At 42.3% G+C, this 19,225-nt stretch overlaps 1 protein-coding gene across 1 annotated transcript in view; it reads right to left on the bottom strand.

Moving 5' to 3' along the window:
- Positions 1 to 19,225, bottom strand: part of SLC4A8 (solute carrier family 4 member 8) — a 305,062-nt gene that overhangs the window by 127,605 nt on the left and 158,232 nt on the right. The window lies entirely within an intron of this gene.

Raw genomic sequence — 19,225 nt, 5'->3', positions numbered from 1 at the left:
TTACGAGTTATTTATTTACTGCAGGGTAATTGCTCATTTTGTTTTTATGTTAAGTTTTGTCTGTTAGGCCTGGTGCATACCATCCAGAAGTAGCAGCGCTTTGGACGCAGCGCATGTTTGCTGCCGTCTATTCAAAGCAGGTGAATCCGCATGTTTTCACTGAACCGTGCGGATTCATTGCATTCAATACATTTTATTGATGATTCGCGTCTCCCCAAGAAAAATTAACATGCTGTGGTTTGAAAAGATGCGCCGCATGTCCGTCTCTGCAGGTGAGCCGCGGGCGTCTGTGGAAGCATATTGGACATGAGATTTTTAGAAATCCCATCCACTATGCTGTAACATCTGGATGCTTTGGGTTTGACATTGCACAAGTACGCAGCGACAAACCAGCAGCAACTTTGTATCGTGGGCACATACCCTCAAATGGCAACTGTCTGTACATGCACCTACACAGTGCACTTATAGCAACATATGTGTCGGCTCATTTCTTTCATGTACCCATTACAGTCTATGGGGCTGCCACCAAGTGTCTGTGCAAAAATCATCATGACAGCTCCATCTTGAATAGAACGAAGGTGCGCACGGTTGACCTGTGCTCCTTATCCATGGGATTGCTAGAGAGAGCAGAGCACTATGCTCCACTTAGGTGCGCTCCCTCCGTTTAAGACACAACCTGTTGCCCAGTTTCCAAAGCCACACAGAAAGAGAATGTGATGTAATATATAAAAAAGGTCATAAAAAAAACCCCTGAATCAAAAACTAAAAGAAAAAAGTTATATATATACGTATATATACACACACACGTTTGCAGTATAGTATATAACAATGCTCAATCACATGTTCCAAATTTCATACAAAGAGTACAAGTGCGATTAAACTGCTGCACCAGAACCGCCCTCCTACTCAGGACCAGAGTAGTACCACACCTATTTTGGGCCAGATCTGCCAGGTATCGAATGGCCAATACTACCATGTGCAGATGAAGGATGCAGGAGTGAAGTGAACCATAAATAGTAGCAAATATCAAAAGATATTGGTGATGCTCTTAGAAACAATAAGGGACTAATCAAATCAGAGTCTTAGCAACACAACCTGCCCAGAGCGGCAAAGGAATGACAAAGACGTTGTCCCCAGGAAAGTATCTGTTGTCCTTGGCAACCAAAGGTACTAATTAGGTGTTAATGTGATATGTATACAACACGAAATCAACTTAGAGTCTCAAATACTGACACAAAAACATAAAGCTGCTTAGAGAGGCATAGGATGCAGAGCATACCCCAGGGCAGGGATGTGACTGCTGCTCCTAGCAACAATTGGTATTAGGAGTAATGTGACTATACATAAGAATATTAAGGGGTTGTCCCATAAACAAAGTTCATTTTAATCAATAGATCTTGGAATAATAATAACTTCCACAATTTTATGTGTTTATCCCCTTAAAGACAGTGGGATTTTCAGTTTTTGCGTTTCCGTTTTTTGCTCACTGTCTTTCCAGAGCCATATTTTTTTTATTTTTCCGTCACTATGGCCATGTTTTATTGATTTTACAATATCGTGTACTAGAAAACAGGAAAAAAATTCAAAAGGGGGTGAAATAGCAAAAAAAAAGTGCAATTCCAAATGTATTTATTTATTTTTTAAACCATGTTCACCAAATGCTAAAACTGACCTACTATTATGATTCTCCAGGTCATTACGAGTTCTCAGATACTAAACATGTATAGATTCTGTTTTACTTAAGTGGTGAAAAAAAAATCCAAAGCTTGCAAACATAAAAAAATGTCATTTTCCGAGACCCATAACGTTTCCATTTTCGCGATCTGCAGCTGGGTGAGGGCTTATTTTTTGCGTGCTGAGCTGACAATTTCATTGATACCATTTTGTTATTGCATTTTATTGCAATGTTGGGAAAATTAAAAAAAAAATAATAATTCTGTGATTTTGAATTTTTTTCTCGTTACGATGTTTACCATTCGTATTATTTTTCTATTTTGATAGATCAGGCGTTTCTGAACGCGGTTACACCAAATATGTGTATTTTTGATTGTTTTATTTTGAATGGGGAGAATAAGGGGCGATTTAAACTTTTATACAGTTGTCCTCAAAAGTTTACATACCCCGGCAGAATTATTGCTTTCTTGGCCTTTTTTCAGAGAATATGAATGATAACACCAAAACTTTTTCTCCACTCATGGTCAGTGGTTGGGTGAAGCCATTTATTGTCAAACTACCGTGGTTTCTCTTTTTAAATCATAATGACAACCCAAAACATCCAAATTACCCTGATCAAAAGTTCACATACCCCATTTCTTAATACTGTGTATTGCCCCCTCTAACATCAATGACAGCTTTAAGTCTTTTGTGGTAGTTGTGGATGAGGTTCTTTATTTTCTCAGATGGTAAAGCTGACAACTCTTCTTGGCAAAAAGCCTCCAGTTCCGGTAAATTCCTGGGCTGTCTAGCATGAACTGCGAGAGGCTGCTAAAGGCAACAAATGCACCACTGGGTGTGTTATGTTATCTATCCTTTGCCTCTGTAAAACACATTCATGGTTTTTGATGCAGTGTTTGAGATTGAAATTTGACTTAATGCTGTATACCCAATCAGACTGACTCAAAAGACATTTGGTTTGTAAGGATACATTCCTGGGTACGTGACAATTCTCTCTTCTAAGCTACATGGTGTCCCGATTTACTCCAAATCTACAAAGTAATCTATAGATGAGTTGTAGATCTTTTCAAAATGGTGTGCTATGCTTTTCCCAGGTCCTAATAAGGAGGGCAGTTCTCGTGCAACACTCGAACCTCATTGGAGAGAAAACAAGGAGAGCTGCTACCTTGGATCTAATCCTCATAAACAGGGAATAAATGGTTGAGGAGGTAAGAGTGGCTGGGACCCTAGGAGATAGCGACCATGCTATTTTAGAATTTTGGATAATTAGAGGAGGAAGACCTGTGAAGACTCAGACATCAAGGTTAGATTTCAGAAAGGCAGATTTTAAGGGACTCAGAGAATCGGAGGGATCCAATGGCTGGATATCCTTAACACTAGAAGTACCAGAATTTTTGAGCTCTCTGGGTTCCAAAGGTAGCAATGTTAAATGACCCCTCTCTGGGACTTCTAGTGTTAAGGACAAAAATGTCCAGGAAGGATGGGAAATCTTGAAAAATGAGATTCTCAAAGCACAATCGTTAACAATTGTGAAAAGACGGAAGAATAGGAAGCATTTAAGGAAACCAGGATGGATGAAAACAGAACTTAAAACACATGCTAAAAAGGCAGAAAGAAATGTTTATCAAATGGAAAGAGGGAGGCATATCTAAAGAAGAATATAATGCTGTCTGCAGAACCTGCAGGGCACTAATCAGATTAACTAAAGCCAACAATGAATTAAGGCTTGCAAGAGGAGTCAAAAGCAATAAAAAAGGATTTTGGGGATATGTCAAAAGTAAAAGAAAAGTCAAAGATGCTATAGGATTTTTACAGGACGAAAATGATGAAATGGTAAAAAAGGATATTGAGAAGGCCGAACTTTTAAATTCCTAGTTTGCATCTGTTTTCTCTCAGAAAGAAAATGTAACATCAACTGATTTTCACTGTCCTATTAAGGGAATAGAAGAATCCAGGATATCTATAAACAGAAAGATAGTGAGGAAACACTTAGCTAACATAAATGAATTCAAGTCTCCAGGTCAGACGAATTACACCCCAGAGTATTGAAGGAGATAGCAGAAGAAATTTCTTAACCACTCTCCATAATCTTTGAAAATTCTTGGAGAACAGGAGAAGTCCCAGAAGACTGGAGAAGAGCAAATGTTGTTCCTATCTTCAAAACGGGGAAGAAGGTGGACCCAAGGAACTATAGGCCGGTGAGTCTGACGTCTATACCAGGAAAGATCTTTGAACAAATTATTAAACGACATGTATGTAAGTAACTGGATAAGAATGAAGTGATTAAACAGAGTCAGCATTAATTTGCAACTAATAAGTCATGTCAGACTAACTTAATTTCTTTCTATGACAGAATCACTGACTGGGTGGATCAGGGAAATGCTGTAGATATAGTATATCTTGACTTCAGCAAAGCATTTGACAAAGTATCTCACACAATCCTTATTGAAAAAATGACTAAGTATGGAATGGACAAGGCAACTGTTAGGTGGATTCATAACTGGCTTAGTGATCGGACCCAAAGAGTATTCGTAAATGGCTGCACATCCAGTTGGAAGAATGTCTCAAGTGGGGTAAACACAGAGCTCTGTCCTGGGCCCTGTATTGTTCAACATCTTTATCAATGATTTAGATGAAGGAATTGAAGGTAAACTGATTAAATTTGCTGATGACTCAAAGCTAGGAAGGCTAGCTAATACTAGAGAACAGCGAGAGAGGATTCAAAAATATATAAAAAACTGGAGCAGTGGGCAGCAACTAACAAAATGATTTTTAACAGGGAAAAAATCAAAGTGCTACATCTGGGCAATAAAAATGAAAACATATACAGAATGGGAGGAACAGGGCTAAGCAACAGCACATGTGAAAAAGACTATGGTACACTAATAGATCACAGACTAAACATGAGTCAGCAGTGTGATGCAGCAGCAAAAAGGGCAAATACAATTCTGGGGTGTATTAACAGAAGCATACAGTCTAGATCACGTGAAGTCATTATTGCCCTCTACTGCTGTTTGGTCAGACCTCATCTGGAATACTGTGTCCAGTTTTGGGCACAACATTTTAAAAAAGACATCAACAAACTGGAGCAACTTCAGAGAAGAGCGACCAGAATGGTGACCGGTCTGCAAACCATGTCCTATGAGGAATGGTTGCAGGATTTGGGAATGTTTAGCTTGCAAAAAAGAAGACAGAGGAGACTTAATAGCTAACAAGAATTGCACTTTGCCCACAAGGACGGACTAACTATAGGTAAGTAATATCAGAGAATATAGCACAATAAAACAGATTATACGCATAAAATTATTTACACAGTGTGTCACAATGAGCCCAAGAATGCAGCCAACTGACAGTAAAATGCAATAAGAAGAGTGTGCACCAATTGTTTGCGCAATAAGTCACAATGAGCCCGAGGTACAGCCAACTAAAGCTAATTGGTTATAGTTATATAATAGCAATGCCTGCAATATACAGTATACCTTGTAATAATACGGAGAAGTAACGGTGGATTGAAAAGTTAATCAGAAGTCGCAATGAGGATGAAACACGGAATAAGTAGTATTGGAATATCAATATTCCCACGGACAGGTGAAGAGCTAGTACTATCCTAGACTATGCATTTATTATCTGCCAAAAATCCACAAAAACCCCACAAACCCACTGGGGCGCCCTATTATATCAGGTATACAATGTCTAACAGCTAATATGTTGCACTTTGTGGATCAACACCTACAGGAAATTGTTCCCCTTCTTCCAGCCCACCTTAAAGATAGTACCCATATACTTAATGACATTGAATGGAAAGATCATTATATAATGGGCACTTTAGACATTACATCACTTTATACGGTGATTGAAAATCAAAAAGGTTGTGAAGCTGCTGTTTACTTTCTTGAGAAAGCGTCGTCAACACCTAAAGGTACCTTCACACGAAACGACTTTGTAACGATATCGCTAGCGATCCGTGACGTTGCAGCGTCCTCGCTAGCGATATCGTTTCGTTTGACACGCAGCAGCGATCAGGATCCTGCTGTGATGTCGCTGGTCGCTGAATAAGGTCCAGAACTTTATTTGGTCGTCCGATCGTCGTGTATCGTTGTGTTTGAAAGCAAAAGTAACGATACCAGCGATGTTTTACACTGGTAACCAGGGTACACATCGGGTTACCAAGCGCAAGGCCGCGCTTAGTAACCCGATGTTTACCCTGGTTACCAGCGTAAAAGTAAAAAAAAACAAACAGTACATACTCACCTGCGCGTCCCCCAGCGTCTGCTTCCTGACACTTACTGAGCGCCGGCCCTAAAGTGAAAGTGAAAGCACAGCGGTGACGTAACCGCTGTGCTGTTAGGGCCGGAGCTCAGTCAGTGTCAGGAAGCAGACGCTGGGGGACGCGCAGGTGAGTATGTACTGTTTGTTTTTTTTACTTTTACGCTGGTAACCAGGGTAAACATCGGGTTACTAAGCGCGGCCCTGCGCTTAGCAACCCGATGTTTACCCTGGTTACCCGGGGACCTCGGCATCGTTGGTCGCTGGAGAGCGGTCTGTGTGACAGCTCCCCAGCGATCAAACAGCGACGCTGCAGCGATCGGCATCGTTGTCGCTATCGCTGCAGCGTCGCTTCGTGTGAAGGTACCTTAAGGAACAAATTCAATTCCTTAACCCCTTCATGACCCAGCCTATTTTGACCTTAATGACCTGGCCGTTTTTTGCAATTCTGACCAGTGTCCCTTAAATGAGGTAATAACTCAGGAAGGCTTCAACGGATCCTAGCGGTTCTGAGAATATTTTTTCGTGACATATGGGGCTTCATGTTAGTGGTAAATTTAGGTCGATAATTTTAGCGTTTGTTTGTGAAAAAAATGGAAATTTGGCAAAAAAATTTTAAATTTCGCAATTTTCAAAGTTTGATTTTTTATTCTGTTAAACGAGAGAGTTATGTGACACAAAATAGTTAAAAAATAACATTACCCACATGTCTACTTTACATCAGCACAACTTTGGAAACACAATTTTTTTTTTGCTAGGAAGTTATAAGGGTTAAAATTTGACCAGCGATTTCTTATTTTTACAACGAAATTTACAAAACCATTATTTTTAGGGACCACCTCACATTTGAAGTCAGTTTGAGGGGTCTATATGGCTGAAAATACCCAAAAGTGACACCATTCTAAAAACTGCACCCCTCAAGGTACTCAAAACCACATTCAAGAAGTTTATTAACCCTTCAGGTGCTTCACAGCAGCAGAAGCAACATGGAAGGAAAAAATGAACATTTAACTTTTTAGTCACAAAAATGATCTTTTAGCAACAATTTTTTATTTTCCCAAGAGAAAAAAGAGAAACTGGACCCCAAAAGTTATTGTACAATTTGTCCTGAGTACGCCAATACCCCATATGTGGAGGGGAACCACTGTTTGGGCGCACAATTTCAATGAAAAATTCGTTCCAATCTTTAGCGGACACCAAGTCGCGTTTGGAGAGCCCCTGTGTGCCTAAACATTGGAGCTCCCCCACAAGTGACCCCATTTTGGAAACTAGACCCCCCAAGGAACTTATCTAGATGGATAGTGAGCACTCTGAACCCCCAGGTGCTTCACAAATTGATCCGTAAAAATAAAAAAGTACTTTTTTTTCACCAAAAATTTTTTTAGCCTCAATTTTTTCATTTTCACATGGGCAACAGGATAAAATGGATCCTAAAATATGTTGGGCCATTTCTCCAGAGTACACCGATACATCATATGTGGTCACAAACCACTGTTTGTGCACACGGCAAGGATCGGAAGGTAAAGAGCGCCATTTGACTTTTGAATGAAAAATTAGCTCCAATCGTTAGAGGACACCATATCGCGTTTGGAGAGCCCCTGTGTGCCTAAACATTGGAGCTCCCCCACATGTGACCCCATTTTGGAAACTAGACCCCCAAAAGGAACTTATCTAGATAAATAGTGAGCACTTTGAACCCCCAGGTGCTTCACAAATTGATCCGTAAAAATGAAAAAGTACTTTTTTTTTTCACAAAAAAATACTTTTAGCCTCAATTTGTTCATTTCCACATGGGCAACAGGATAAATGGATCCTAAAATTTATTGGGCAATTTCTCCTGAGTACACCGATACCGCACATGTGGGGGTAAACCACTGTTTCGGCACATGGCAGGGCTCGGAAGGGAAGGAGCGCCATTTGACTTTTTGAATGAAAAATTAGCTTCAATCGTTAGCGGTCACCATGTCGCGTTTGGAGAGCCCCTGTGTGCCTAAACATTGGAGCTCCCCCACATGTGACTCCATTTTGAAAACTAGACTTACCATGGAACTAATCTAGATGTGTGGTGACCACTTTAAACCCCCAAGTGCTTCACAGAAGTTTACAACGCAGAGCCGTGAAAATAAAAAATCATTTTTCTTTCCTCAAAAATGATGATTTAGCAAGCAATTTTTTATTTTCACAAGGGTAACAGGGGAAATTGTACCCCAATAGTTGTTGCCCAGCTTGTCCTGAGTACACTGATACCCCATATGTGGGGATAAACCACTGTTTGGGCACAAGTCTGGGCTCGGAAGGGAAGTAGTGATGTTTTGAAATGCAGACTATGATGGAGTGGTCTGCGGGCGTCACGTTGCATTTGCAGAGCCCCTGAAGTGCCTAAACAGTAGAAACCCCCCACAAGTGACCCCATTTTGGAGACTAGACCCCCCAAGGAACTTATCTAGATGTGTAGTGAGCACTTTGAACCCCCAAGTGCTTCACAGAAGTTTACAACGCAGAGCCATGAAAATAAAAAATAATTTTTCATTCCTCAAAAATTATGTTTAAGCAAGCAATTATTTATTTTCACAAGGGTAACAGGAGAAATTGGAACCCAATAGTCATTGTCCAGTTTGTCCTGAGTACGCTGGTATCCCATATGTGGGGATAAACCACTTTTTGGGCACACGTCGGGGCTCGGAAGGGAAGAAGTGACGTTTTGAAATGCAGACTTTGATTAAATGGTCTGCGGGCGTCACGTTGCATTTGCAGAGCCCCTGAGGTGCCTAAACAGTAGAAACCCCCCACAAGTGACCCCATTTTGGAAACTAGACCCCCCAAGGAACTTAACTGGATGTGTGGTAAGCACTTTGAACCCCCAAGTGCTTCACAGAAGTTTATAACGCAGAGCCGTGAAAATAAAAAATAATGTTTCATTCCTCAAAAATTATGTTTTAGCAAGCAATTTTTTATTTTCGCAAAGGTAACAGGAGAAATTGGACCCCAGTAATTGTTGCCCAGTTTGTCCTGAGTATGCTGGTACCCCATATGTGGGGGTAAACCACTGTTTCGGCGCACGTCGGGGCTCGGAAGGGAGGGAGCACCATTTGACTTTTTGAACGCAAGATTGGCTGGAATCAATGGTGGCGCCATGTTGCGTTTGGAGACCCCTGATGTGCCTAAACAGTGGAAACCCCTCAATTCTAACTCCAACACTAACCCCAACACACCCCACACCCTAAACCCAACTCTAGATATAACCCTAACCCCAACACACCCCTAACCACAACCCTAACCCCAACACACCCCTAACCCTAATCCCAACCCTAACCCTAATCCTAATCCTAATCCCAACCCTAACCACAACCCTAACCACAACCCTAACCCCAACACACCCCTAACCCTAACCACAAGCCTAATCTTAACCCTATTTCCAACCCTAGCCCTAATTCCAACCCTAACCCTAAGGCTATGTGCCCACATTGCGGATTCGTGAGATTTTTCCGCACCATTTTTGAAAAATCCGCAGGTAAAAGGCACTGCGTTTTACCTGCAGATTTACTGCGGATTTCCAGTGTTTTTTGTGTGGATTTCACCTGCGGATTCCTATTCAGGAACAGGTGTAAAACGGAATCCGCACAAAGAATTGACATGCTGCGGAAAATACAACACAGCGTTTCCGCGCGGTATTTTCCGCACCATGGGCACAGCGGATTTGGTTTTCCATAGGTTTACAAGGTACTGTAAACCTGATGGAAAACTGCTACGAATCTGCAGCGGCCAATCCGCTGCGGATCCGCAGCCAAATCCGCACCGTTTACACATAGCCTAATCTAACTCTAACTCTAGTTCTAACCCTAGCCCTAACCCTAACCCTAGTGGGGGAAGAAAAAAAAATGTCTTTATTTTATTATAGTCCCTACCTATGGGGGTGATAAAGGGGGGGTTCATTTACTATTTTTTTTATTTTGATCCATGTGAGAGGTTTTATCACAGTGATCAAAATGTACCTGGAACGAATCTGCCGGCCGGCCGATTCAGCGGGCGCACTGCACATGCGCCCGCCATTTTGGAAGATGGCGGTGCCCATGAAGAAGACGAACGGACACCGGAAGGCTCGGTAAGTATGAGGGGGGGGATCGGAGCACGGGGGGGGATCGGAACACGGGGGGGTGGATCGGAGCACGGGGGGGCGGACAGGAGGACGGGGGAGCGGACAGGAGGACGGAGGGGAGTACGGGACATAACGGAGGACTGGGGAGCAGATCGGTGGTGGTGGCGGGGGGCAGATCAGGGTTTCCAGCCATGGCCGATGATATTGCAGCATCGGCCATGGCTGGATTGTAATATTTCACCACTTTTCATAGGTGAAATATTACAAATTGCTCTGAATGGCTGTTGCACTTTCAACAGCCAATCAGAGCGATCGTAGCCACGTGGGGGCATAGCCAACCCCTGGGCTAAAGTACCACTCCCCCTGTCCCTGCAGATCGGGTGAAATTCGCCCGATCTGCAGGGACGCGATCCCTCCATGACGCCACATAGGCATCACAGGTCGGATTGGCACCGACTTTCATGATGCCTACTTGGCGTCACAGGTCGGGAAGGGGTTAAAGAATGCATGCTTTTTATCTTAACACATAATTATTTTAAATATCAAGAGCACTACTACACCCAGCAATGGGGTACAGCAATGGGGACCAGGTTCGCGCCAAGCTACGCAAACCTTTATGTTGGACGGTGGGAGGATATTCATATCCACCCCGGCGGCATCTTGCGCGTGGACCTGGTCCTCTGGCGTCGCTATATTGATGACGTCATATTTATTTGGTCAGGTGGCCCTCAATCCCCTGAATTATTTTTAACTCACATTAATAAAAATGATTTTTATTAGAATTTTAATGCTACTGTTAGTAATCAGAGTATAAACTTTTTAGATCTACAGGTTTTGTATTGAGGATTCACGCATACAGACTTGCACTTATAAAAAGCCCACTGATGTAAATGGTTTTATTCATATTAACAGTTGTCATCTACCTACATGGCTGATAAATGTACCAAAAAGCCAGTATATGAGGTTACATCGAAACTGCTCAAAATTCCAACAGTATGATAAAGAAGCGAATTAATTAACCAAAAAATTCTTGGAAAAAGGCTATGATTTAAAAACACTAGAGGCCTCCAAAAATCAGGTTTCTACCCTTCCCCGGAAGGATTTATTGAAAGGAAAATCCCAGAAAAAGAATAGTGACAATATGGGGTTTGTCCCAATTATAACACAGTTTAATTCAAATTCCTTCCTACTTAGAAAAATAGTGAATAAATACTGGGGCATTTTGAAAGACGATAAAATTTTGGGGAACTATATCCGCCGTCGCCCACGTTTTATATACAAGAAAGCCCGTAATTTGGTAAATTTGATTGCACCAACAGTACAACATCATTGTGTTTCTAATACAAAATTTTTTTTTTATAAAAACTATTATGGGCTTCTTTCCGGGTTGCAAATGCCTAATATGTAGAAAAACACAAAGTAAAAAACAACTTATAATTGCTAGAAATGGGCAAAACTATGCCATTAAACAATATATAAGGTGCACCACAGAAGGAGTTGTATACGGCATAAAATGCCTATGCGATAAAATATACGTGGGCAGGACCAAACACCCACTTAAAGTGAGGATCAGTGAGCACATGCGCAATATTAAACAGAAATTCATAGGCCATCCCCTGTCCAAACACTTTGTGGAAAAACATAATGGTGATATAAATTCAATGGAAATAATAGGCCTAGAAAAAATACCGGTACCATGGAGAAAAGGAAATTATTATGCAATTATGTCTAGAGCAGAAAGCAAGTGGATCTTTACATTAGATACTCTTGTTCCAAAAGGATTGAACAGTGAGCTAGAATTGTTTGGCTTCATGTAGGATTAGCTGATTGGACTTTCTCCCTATATAAGGACTATTTCAGGCACTTAGGACCATCCCTGATGAAGGAATGCGCTTCTTTCCGAAACGCGTTGGATTTTTGGTCCTTTCTGCTATCCGTACCTCTATACCGCCAGAATCATCCCGTGGCTTCACGTGACCAGTGACGTCACGGCAGGTCCTGCTCTGCTACCGCGCATCGCGAGGAGGCAGTGACTCAAGCCTGAAGCTGGGACTCTCCAAGCAACATAGGAGAAATCATCTTGTGGCCCCACATGACCAGTGACGTCACGGCAGGTCCTGGTCCGTGATCGCGCATTGCGAGGAGGCAGTGAATAAGGCCAGTAGCCGGGATTCTCCAAAGGAACACAGAACGCCGGACGGCTACAACAGCGAGAACAACCAGGAACGAGGATCAGTCCTCGGCTCACGTCCAGTATTTGGGGTAAGGTAGCTAGCAGTGCTTATGCAGCAGATTTCCGACCCGCTCTAATCTGCACGCAGCACTACCTCTCACATTGAAGCATTGCCTCCGGCCGGGGCTGCTTCTCTTTTTTGGAGCATTTTTAGATATATGTTTTTTTTATGCATATATAGTACTAGCTCTTCACCTGACTGTGGGAATATTGATATTCCAATACTACTTATTCCGTGTTTCATCCTCATTGCGACTTCTGATTAACTTTTCAATCCACCGTTACTTCTCCGTATTATTACAAGGTATACTGTATATCGCAGGCATTGCTATTATATAACTATAACCATTTAGCTTTAGTTGGCTGTACCTCGGGCTCATTGTGACTTATTGCGCAAACAATCGGTGCACACTCTTCTTATTGCATTTTACTGTCAGTTGGCTGCATTCTTGGGCTCATTGTGACACACTGTGTAAATAATTTTATGCGTATAATCTGTTTTATTGTGCTATATTCTCTGATATTACTTACCTATAGTTAGTCCGTCCTTGTGGGCAAAGTGCAATTCTTGTTTGCAGATTTTTTTGTATGTATATTGCTTAGTTCTATATAAGTCTCTTTATTAAATACTGAATAATTTCTTTTGCGTTTTGAGCAAATTTATTTTAAATTATATTTTATTTCTTTATTTGACAAAAAAGTGTTTTTTGTCTGAATTTGCAGCAATACGAGACTGTTTATACTAAGCGCCGCTGCAACCCCCCTTTTTTAGAGACTTAATAGCTGTCTACAAGTCTACAAATATCTCAAGGGCTGTCAGATTGTAGAAGGATCATCTTTATTCTCATTTGCACAAGGAAAGACTAGAAGCAATGGGATGAAACTGAATGGGAGGAGACACAGATTAGATATTAGAAAAAACTTTTTGACAGTTAGGGTGATCAATGAGTGGAAACGGCTGCCACGAGGGGTAGTGAGTTCTCCTTCAATGGAAGTCATCAAACAGAGGCTGGACGGACACCTGTCTGGGATGATTTAGTGAATCCTGCTTTGAGCAGGGGGTTGGACCAGATGAACCAGGAGGTCCCTTCCAACTCTAACATTCTATAATTTATATTGTTTGTGTGATATTTACTCCATTGACCTTATTATATTCCATATTTAATTAAAAGTTATATATTTGAGAGTTTTCTTCCCAGGTTCCAGAGGCCCATTCTCTGCATTTCGAAGGGGGGGGTTCAAGTGGCCAAACCCCCCAGCGAATAGCATGCTACACCCTATCCTAGGATAGGAGATTACTATTAGGATTGACCCTTTAATAGAGTCCTTTGTTTGGTACCATTATCTGTTAACCCAAGTCAAACCATGTAAAATTTAGTTTCTCCTGTGATAGAGATTCAAAGAAATTTCAAATTGTGCTCTGGTTCCCCCACAAATCGGGGACATGTGAGAAATGTATTATCTGAGCATATTTTCTTTTAAGCTTCTAATAATGCAGATGTAACCAGGGGGTATTTAGTGATCTTTACTGTAGACAATTTACAGAAATCCTGACTGGCAGGAGATTCATTCTGCCCAAACTGCGAGCTGCATGTATCAGACACGAAGTACGTTACTGCAGCAACGTACGTTTTACTCTGAAACGCTGCGGTATATCAGAGAGAACATTATCTGATGAACTGCTTGTCGACAATGCATTTTGGATAACCTATCCGAGGCAAGTCTCATGTGGCTTCTCTACATCTCCCCTCACTGCCCCTTGCCAGTTATTACTCAAAGAAAACCTGTCATGCCCCCAAACTTTTAACATGCAGATATATTATAAATCTGAAGCTTAATAGGGTTAAAATGCTGCTAGACCTCTTTACTGAAAATGTGGCTACTCGGAGAAATTTAACTTCATTTTTCCTGGGAATCGTCCGCTTTCGGTCATATAGGAGTGACATGTTCGTTTTTTCTGGCGTCACGGATGAAAAGGGTCAAAACAAGTCTATGGGGCCATGAAAAACACGTACAGCACACCATCGGAATCCATATACAGTCCATGTGCTGTATGTGTCCTGTTCACGTTTAACATTGCAAAGTATAGGAGATGCTTTGTAATTTATTTTCTCTATCCACGAAAAACACTGATGACTCGGATGGTAAAAACGGACATACTGATGTACAAGACCGATGACACTGGTACCCTTTTATGATGGATGTGTGAATGAGTCCTTAATAAGAGTAACTTCCAGGCACATGTGCTCCTTTAATAGTATACCTATAGAAGCCTACAAAAGGTGAACCAGCCATTGATGCCCCACAAATGCCCCCAAAGAAGAAGTGTGACAGTCATAGATGCTCTCTAAACAGTGAGATACCTATTAATGCCCCTAAACAATGCCCAACAGAGATGCTTCCTAAACAACATGGCAACTAAACAGGCCCCAACCCTACAATAATTCTGTCTACGGATTCCACCTGCCAGCTACGTTCTCTGAATTTACCAACCATTTACCCACCAATAGATATTACTTGGTGTAGCGCTGCCTCTGACCAGTGGTCAATAGCAGTGACTGCCATAATACAGTCCCTCGCCTAAGCTATAAAATGATTGTCCAAGGAAATTCTACTCTGCAAGAAGAGCCTAAATGCCTTCCATCATATCATGTAGTGTACAGCTTTTATATGACAAAACCTAAGATGGAAACAAAATAGCATATACCCCTGTTGTAAGTAAATAGTAATGGAAATAACATAAGGTACTTCGTAAATTCTGTTTTTGATTTAAAAAAAAAGCATAAAAACCATCCCATCGTAACAAGATGTACCCAATTGGGATGGTCCTAACAGTCTAATAGCTTTTATATGTCAAAACTAGCTGTTTCCAGCCAGCTAACACTCGGCATGCTCATTTCTATCTAATTAACGCTGCTAGTGATTAAACTTAAGTAAATAATGACAACATTCAATAGCGCTTACGCAGGTGGTAAATTAACTTAAAATGAAGTTAATAACAATAGTAATTAAAAATCAGAATAATACTAATACATGTTATTCACAGTGTAAAATCAAAAGCAAACTGGATTCGTGAGGCAATGTGTGGGGACAGAGCCTCGTGTGGTAATGTGTGAGGACGGAGCCTCATGTGGTAATGTGTGAGGACGGAGCCTCATGTGGTAATGTGTGGGGATGCAGCCTCATGTGGTACTGTGTGAGGACGGAGCCTCGTGTGGTAATGTGTGGGGATGGAGCCTCGTGTGGTAATGTGTGAGGACGGAGCCTCGTGTGGTAATGTGTGAGGACGGAGCCTCGTGTGGTAATGTGTGGGGACGGAGCCTCGTGTGGTAATGTGTGAGGATGGAGCCTCGTGTGGTAATGTGTGAGGACGGAGCCTCGTGTGGTAATGTGTGGGGACGCAGCCTCGTGTGGTAATGTGTGGGGACAGAGCCTCGTGTGGTAATGTGTGAGGACGGAGCCTCGTGTGGTAATGTGTGAGGACGGAGCCTCGTGTGGTAATGTGTGGGGACGCAGCCTCATGTGGTAATGTGTGAGGACGGAGCCTCGTGTGGTAATGTGTGGGGACGGAGCCTCGTGTGGTAATGTGTGGGGACGGAGCCTCGTGTGGTAATGTGTGGGGACGGAGCCTCGTGTGGTAATGTGTGGGGACGGAGCCTTGTGTGGTAATGTGGTGGGGGGCGGGATTATGTGTGGTAATGTGGTGGGGGTGCGGGATTGTGTGTGGTAATGTGGTGGGGGGGCGGGATTATGTGTGGTAATGTGGTGGGGGGGCGGGATTATGTGTGGTAATGTGGTGGGGGCGGGATTGTGTGTAATAATGGGGTGGGGGGGCGGGATTATGTGTGGTGATGTGTGTGGGGCGGAGCTATTGTGAAGGGGGCGGGATTAGCGAGTAATCACGATGCCTCTTATATATATAGATGTAGAACTCAAAATGCTGTTCCCTGTTCAATCCAAAAGAATCACCTCTGTGGGAAATCAAATCTAAGTGTGAACATAACATTTACAAAAAGACTACATCCAATAAGACAATGCCTCCAAAGAAAAAACGGCAATATTTACTCTGCCTCTAAATTTAGAAATACTGCAGACTGCGGAAATAACGATTACATTTAATGTGCGGCCGTAAATAGTGGAATAAACGAGAATAAAATCCTCTTAGCAATAAAATGCTTGTTGAAAGCGTTGTGCTGCAGGAAATGACCTAGTGTTCATTTCGCTTCTGCTTTTCTTCTGCGCAGGGATTTAAAATAGTCAGAGCTGAAGAATAATAATCTGTCAGTAGGACGGGGATAAAAATGTGTCACTGAAAGTCTATATTCACCCAGAGATATATTCTGCACTTACTGCTTAGTAAGTTAGTCTGCCATTTCCTTGGTATTACTGGATGTATGAAAATGTTTATGTAACCGGCTGATCTCTGCAGGAAGGGCGGCTATTATTAGAGATCAGTCTATACACAGGCAGCTCGATAGCTTGGAGAGGTGGAAAATAGCACATTAATCGCTTTGATTAGTTATACAAGACGTGGGAGTAATGTGCTCGCGTCACTCCGATCCCACGGTAACGACGTGTAGAGGACATCAGGGTGTACAGACCAAATGCACAGAAGAATAAAAGCTTAAACGTGAGGATACAGATATAGAATGAGACAGTGTTGCAACTAATATGGTGATATTATGGGGATTTTCTAGAATTTATGGAGTTGTCCAAGAGATGCACTGCAGTACTTGGCAGCGGCTGCAACACAATGTGCGTAGCGGTGCACCCCGCCACTGCCAAAGGTGATACCAGCTGGTTGGTCCGGTGTCGCGAATCAGACTCCCACTGATCTCATATAGGCTAGGTCATCAATGTGTTAGTTCTGGATAACTCCTGTAAATTACTTTTACGGTACTCCCCCAGACTTGGCAGCTGTAAAAGTAACAAAATGAGCGTTACTAACCACCGTCGCTCCAGCGCTGCCTATCTGCCGCTGCACATGGCAACATCAAGGCCAATCAACATGTGGCCGCTGGGCTCAGTGGTCTCGTGCCGACTAAATCAGCATCACCACTGAGCCCAGATTGGCTGTAACTGACCTGTGCTGTAAACGGGACATCACCGCTGCAGCCTATCAATTAACACTAGGGGATGCAGCGGAAAGGCAGCACTGGAGCTGCCGTAGGTTAGTACAGTTCATTTTGTTATTCTTATACTGCCCCAACCAGGGAAGTACAAAAAGTTAATGTTGGGAACCTCTTTATTTTGTGGGCTTGTGCACACACAGTTCTGGAGAGAACGCAATATTGTACATCAAATATTCATTGTGGGAACGTAGCTTTTAAGGGAACCTGTTACCAGGAATTACGCTGTTGACCTGTACAGTACATATGGAGTTAATCTGCAGGTTAACAGCGTTATCATGGTGCACGCAGCCGAATGCCACAGGGAGAAAATTATCTTTATTCTCCCCACCAGCATTCGTTATTCAGTCATAGGGGCGGCACCGGTTCTGTCACAGAGCGGCCACTGTAGCCATGCGGCCGGCTGTCTGTCAGGGCCGGAGGCGCGGTCACAGTGGCCGCTCTGTATTCTCCGAGCGGTGACTGAACCGCCGCCCTCATGACTGAATACCGAATGCTGGTGGGGAGAATAAAGAGCATTCGGCAGCATGAGATAGGCTTTTTTTTTTAGATTATTAAGAAGTGATTAACTCGAAGTCACATTTTCTTACCAACACACTGGGGACAACCCTGCGGCGATAATTAAGGACCCCCAGTGTTACAAAGCTCCGATATACAATAGCGGCACAATATGATATTAGAATATGCCTTCTGCAGCTATGCATTATTTATTGCGGCCAGTCTGCTTGGCACTATGTCAAGCTGTGTTGCCATGGAAACATAAATAAACAATAATGCAAAGTTAGACAATGCCACACTGATTTCCTGAAAGGTCTACAGTAAGTCGCAGTGGGAAACAGCGAAATACAATAAGACGTTGGAGGAGGGGAACAACAGAAAACAATCAATTCCTAAAATGCTGCTATGTAAATGTGTTCTTCAGCAAAAAAAAAAAAAAAATAAAAAAAAATAAAAAAAAATATATATATATATATATATATATATATATATATATATATATATATATATATATATGCCTCCAAATTGTCTAATTAAAAAAAACATTTCACAACTGATTGGTTTTAAAAAGGTACAGGTTACCGCAACCAGGCCAATGTTTACACTTTAAAATCATCTTAAAGGAATTGTCCAGGCATCCAATACTAATGACCTGTCCATCAATATCAAATGGATAGAGTCCGACACCTGACAACCCCACCAGCTCTGGCGGCTGGATGTAAACATCGAACACAGATGTAAGGCACAGTGCCGATCAATGGGTATCAGCCACTGACAAGAACAGCACATCAGCTGCTTGTCAAGAAAACGGTGTGCAGCAACGTCTACACGTTGAATGGAGATCTGCTGTACAGCTCTGTTCAAGGTTTACATCTGGCCACTGAAGAAGCCAATGACAGCTGAGAGGTGGGATCATCAGGTGTTGGACCCCCGCTTATCTCATACTGATGACCAATCCTAAGGATGTGTTATCGATAGGAGATGCCCAGGCAGCCCCTCTAACTTATCTACAACTTCGTCAGGTTTCACATATCCGTGTCTTGCAGTCTGCACTCGGACCGTGATGCACAGACTGACCTATGACATATGCCTATATATATATATATATAAAAAAAGAAACATTTTATTTGATATACAAATAATGGGGCTTTGCTGCACCGAGAGGTCAGTGTACCTTTTCGCCTCAATTACAGTAATCCGCATCTGCCCTTATGTTGACTGACTTCACTCGCTTTGGACCGCTGCCTGAATAAAATCCTCAGCCCAGAACACATTGACACTGCAGAAATCAAGAGCACACACGGTGTCAGTGTGCAGGAGTGTCCTCAT

The sequence above is a fragment of the Ranitomeya variabilis genome, chromosome 3 (assembly GCF_051348905.1).
Source record: "Ranitomeya variabilis isolate aRanVar5 chromosome 3, aRanVar5.hap1, whole genome shotgun sequence".
NCBI classification, from domain to species: domain Eukaryota; kingdom Metazoa; phylum Chordata; class Amphibia; order Anura; family Dendrobatidae; genus Ranitomeya; species Ranitomeya variabilis.
Note: the sequence above shows the minus strand (reverse complement) of the source record. Positions and strands in the feature narration are given on the sequence as shown.